The sequence below is a fragment of the Pinus tabuliformis genome, chromosome 3_1, assembly GCF_031772625.1.
Source record: "Pinus tabuliformis cultivar Carrire ecotype Pingquan chromosome 3_1, CPIR1, whole genome shotgun sequence".
Classification (NCBI taxonomy): domain Eukaryota; kingdom Viridiplantae; phylum Streptophyta; class Pinopsida; order Pinales; family Pinaceae; genus Pinus; species Pinus tabuliformis.
Window position 1 is genome coordinate 879,046,650 of NC_142301.1, and position 5,410 is coordinate 879,052,059.

The window sequence follows — 5,410 nt, forward strand, 5'->3', positions numbered from 1 at the left end:
TCCATATAGGCCAACAATGATAATCGTATTCTTTTAATGGCCAAAAGCTACAAGAAATTGCAATCCCTCATGCAAGTGAAATTGAGGGAAAGACCAAAGATAAAATATCTCGGGAGGACTCTTGCATAATGTATGTCCAATGCTCATATTTGATTATTATTACATTTGATGTTGATATTTGATTATTATCACATTTGATGTTTGAGATTACCTTGAACAAACAACACAACTATACAATGATATTAATTTTAAAAAATAAAGCTTGAATTATCACCTTTCTTTAAGATGAAAGATGTTTGTATTTTAAGGCTTTGTTTTTGTTAGGTCCCTATACTACTAGTGTAACCCCTTATTGTTATTAGTACAACCCCCTTATTATATTTTTGTGCCCATGTAGTCCCCATATTGTTATTATTATGCCCCATAGAAGTCCACTATTGTTATTATTGTGCCCTTACATTATTATTGTTATGTCATCTCTGATTATATTATGACCCCTTAGACTCCTATATATAGAAAGGAGGTCTTGTCATTTGTATCATTTAAGAATTCTTCATTTGTGTAATGTAAAGGAGGTTTCCCCTTTGAAGAGGCTTATTTAAAAGGTGTTCATCTATCTTTTCTATCTTTTTGTGAGCTGGTTTCATAACATTTGGTATCAGAGCTTTGGATTCTAGGGTTTCGCTGCTCCAAACAGTTAATTGTGGAATTTTCGCTATAACATTTTTTTGGTGACATTTTAGAAGATAAAAGAAAAACCCATTTGAGATGAAATCCCTCTAAACTTTTTGTCCGAATTTCAAATCTTGTATCGCTATATTTTTGGTGATATGATCTCAGGAAGTTAGGGTTTTTGCAAGCTCCAGAATTTCATCTAAAACAGGTCATCGTGGAATTTTTGCTATAACTCTTTTGCTACAAAGTTTCAGAAGCTAAAAAAAAACACAATTTGAGAATAAACCGGTCTGAACCTCGGCTCCAAATTTCAAATCCTATCTTGCAACATTTTTGGAGATATAATCTGAAGAAGTTAGGGTTTTTACAGACCCCCAAATTATATTCGAAACAAGCCACATTGGGAAAATCGTCATAACTTTGGCTCTGAGCATCAGATTGAATTTTTGTAAAAATTTATAGAAAGAGGACGGACTGTAGTTTTTTGGATATTATTTTCAGAATCTAAGGTGGAAACAGTGAACTACAGCACGTCGTACAAGTTCACTCTATTGAACTCAGGTCATCGGGGGAGCTTTGGCATAACTCTTCACTGGAGAATCAAATCTTGATCATACTTGTGGGGTTAGAAAGAGGAGAGGGCTATTGCAAACCTAAATTTTATAACTTAAAGATCCGAAAGTACAGAGTTACAATGGTTTCAAGATCGAGCTCTTAAAATCAAGAAAAAACGAGATGAGGAAGTTTGATGGCAAGGATCCGGTAAATTGGATACTACATATCGAGAAATATTTTGATCTACATGGTCTACCACTGTTACAAAAGGTATTTCTTGCATGTAATTATTTAGAACTGAATCAATTTTTATGGTATAAAAGACTTTGTTCTTGTAAACCGCTTGTCACGTGGTCAATTTTCACGGAGGAAATGATAGCACATTATGAGGATACACAGAGAAACACCTTCATTAGCCAATTGATAAATCTCAAATAAAAGGGTTCAATGGCAAAGCACATTGAGGACATCCAAAAATTGAATATAAGGGTAAATGATATTCCAAAGAAGAAAATGGTTGATGTCTTCATAGGGACTTTAAAGGATAACATTCAACACAAGGTTCGTCTTTGGGAACTTGATTCATTGGGTAAGGCATTCAGGTGGGCAAGAAAAATTGAAAGCGAAATTGTGGAAACAAGGAATCCCACCACTCATGACTATAATTTTGGAATTGTTTTTTCTCCTAGCCTTCCACAACCTACAAGGTTTACACCACAACAATTGGAGGAAGAGAGAAAGGGCTTTGTTACAATTGTGATAGAAAATACACTAAAGGTCATAAGTGTGCTGAGAAGAAATTATTTTACATAGATGAAGAAGCATCAAAAGAAGAGGATCACGAAGCATCGAAAGAAGAGGATATACACCAGGAACCCACCCCAGAGAAAGAATAAATGAATCCGACCATATCTTGTAAAGCATTGGAAAGAATGACCACTCATTAAACTCTCAAGATAGAAGGACATATCAAGAAGAAAAAGGTTCAAGAAGTGAAAGATCACATTGAGAAAGAAGAAATTAATCCGACCATATCTTTTAATGCATTGGCCAGAATTACCACTCCTCAAACTATCAATATAGAAGGACATATCAAGAAGAAAAATGTTCAAGAATTGAAAGATCACATCGAGCATCAAGAAATGAATCCAACCATATATTGTAATGCATTGGAAAAAATTACCACTCCCCAAAATATCAAGATAGAAGAACATATCAAGAAGAAAGATGTAATAGTGTTGATTGATTCAAACAGTACCCATAATTTTATTCATTGTAAGATCACCAACGAATTGAATTGCTTCCTATATCTAGCACCAGAGTGTCAAATGATGGTTGCAAGTGGAGGAACCATAAATTTCTTTGGAAAGTGCCATAATATCAAGCTATCCATGGGAGAATATGTATTTAATAGCCCAATGCTTTCCATTCCAATGGGTGGTGCTGATGTTTCACTAGGTGTCCAATGGCTACAATCTTTGGGTACGATAGCTTTTAATTTTCAAGAACTTTTCTTGAATTTTTTTTTGGGAAGGAAAGGAAGTTGAATTGAGGGGTATCGAAGGAAAACCTGGAAATATAATCAACTCTAACAGCATGGAAAAACTTCTAAATAAATAAAAACGGGGCGTAATTTCACAATTATGTTCACTAGAGGATCCCACATCGAAATCATGTATTTCTCCAGATCTCCAAAACGCTTTGTACAATCATTCCAAGGTATATGAGACTCCCAAAGGCCTCCCACCTATTCATGAACATGATCATGCTATTCATTTGATTCCAAGAAGTGTTCCTCCAAACATCAGGCTTTACAGATATCCATATGCCCAAAAGAGTGGGAACTCATTCAAAAGTTGCAGAAGATCCCAGTTCAAACATTATTGCGAGAACTTGATAAGGAAGGAAAAATCATATTGGAACCTGAAGCAGTGACAGAATCGAGAAATCGATAGCTACGAAATATATCAATTTCAGAGTATCTCATCAAGTGGAAGAACTTACCCGCTAAAGATTCCACATGGGAGGACAAGAATTTATACAGGAGCATTAATAACTACTCAAGCGTTGAGGACAACACTTTTTGAAGGAGAGGGGCATGTTAGGTACCTATACTACTAGTGTAACCCCTTACTGTTATTAGTACAACCCCCTTATTATATTGTTGTGCCCATGTAGTCCCCATATTGTTATTATTATGCCCCATAGAAGCCCACTATTGTTATTATTATGCTCTTACATTATTATTGTTATGTCGGCTCTGATTATATTATGACCCCTTAGACTCCTATATATAGAAAGAAGGTCTTGTCATTTGTATCATCTAAGAATTGTTCATTTGTGTAATGTAAAGGAGGTTACCACCTCAAAGAGGCTTATTTCTAAGGCGTTCATCTATCTTTTATATCTTTTTGTGAGTTGGTTCCATAACAATTTTTTTTGGGTTGTTTTCTTTTTTTGTTTGTATGAAAGGAGATAATACAAATTTTTCACTGCACAATGATAGGACTTCCCCTATGCTCTCTCGATCCAAATCCAAATTCAATGTCTTCCCCAGAGACTACCAGTGAATAATCCTCATTGCTCTATCTATCGTCCAACTAGGACTTCGGTTGTTTTTCTTGTGGCATAGATTAGGATTTCCAAGTTGAACTTCGATTTTTGTTTCATATGGCACAAAGTAGGGTTTCCAGGTTGGAATTCAATTGTTTTTCAGATGGCAGAGAGTAGGGTTTCCAAGTTTACAATTGTGATTCATTAAGAGAAACCTTTAGAAGGGACTTCAACAATGGTGGTATTGTTGTTGTGGAGATGTTATTCTGATGTAATATTTTGGCCCTCATGGGCAGGGTTTCGAATCCCCAGTACCCACCCAATAAGGTCATGATCTGGGATGATCATCAAAGCCACTGTATTAGGGAATTATCCTTCAGGTCTGTGGTTTGAGTTGTGAAGTTAAGATGGGATCGTGTTGCGGTGGTGTTGGAGCACAAGATTTTTGTGTACAATTTCGTGGATTTGAAGTTGGTGCATCATATTGAGACGATGGAAAACCCTAAGGGTTTGTGTGTTGTATCTCATGCTCCCAACAGCTTCATGTTGGTCTTATCAAGCTTTCACTGTGAGCATATGAGAGTCGAGCACTATGGCCTCAAGAGGACCAGATTCATAACTGCCCATGACTCTCGCATCGCCTGCTTTGCGCTCACCCTTGATGGCAGCCTCCTTGTGACTGCTAGTACAAAGGGGACTCTTATAAGGATCTTCAACACCCTAGACGCCACTCGATTGCAAGAGGTATGGCTTGCATCTCTACCTATTATGTTTGAAACATTTCTGTTGGTCGTTAAAATCCCCATCAATCCTTAGTTAAAGTCTCATGCTTTGAAGCATTGACCTTAAAAGAAAGCTTCTTTCGTAGACAAGGGTTAATCAAGATGGCCATATTAATGATCTTATGTATTATTTCTAATTGATTGATCAATTGAGGAATTGTTCCATGCCTAAGTACTGATAGGTGAAAGTTGTGAACATTATTATAGGGTTTTGAGTCACTGCTGGTTAGTAATGTAGGTTGGCTAAACTACTATTAAAACATTGTTAGGCTTATTCGTGGCTATTTATATGCTCTTTCGGGCATTTCTGTTAAGAGAATAATTAAATTTCCTGTACATTTCAGCCCATGTGAAGGTGTTTGAACATAATTTTCTTGAAAATAATATTGTAGTAGATACAATTTGGTGAAGCAAGTATTAGGTTGTATAATTTCTTATGCCTCAGGAGGAGAATGAAGTAAAATTATATAGTTAAATATAATTATGCATTATTTGATAATGAAATAAGTTGAATTTCTAATCCATTAGCATTGAGAAGAACAAGGTTCAGAGCTTGTCATAATTTAGGTTTCATAAATTCAATTATTTTTTATTTCAACCATTACCATCTTGTTTGTATTACTTTAACTTGATCAGGTTAATGTCTTTTCATTATTTTCTGTGTTGCCATTTTATGCGTATTATGTTCCTTGCTGGAGAATAGCTTGTAAGTGCTGACAAAATCTATTGTCTCAAATGAAATCTAATTTGCTAAAACTACTGGATTACTCAAGTTTCAGTTGATTTTCCTCATTGTTATATGGTTACATGTTTTTTTAATAGCAAGAAATATATTCAGGTCAAAA

General features: G+C 35.4%; 1 pseudogene; it reads left to right on the plus strand.

Annotated features, from left to right (window-relative positions):
• The first annotated feature begins 3,900 nt into the window (after nucleotides 1–3,900).
• Nucleotides 3,901–4,599, plus strand: LOC149190399 (autophagy-related protein 18a pseudogene; annotated as a pseudogene).
• Nucleotides 4,600–5,410: the final 811 nt, after the last annotated feature.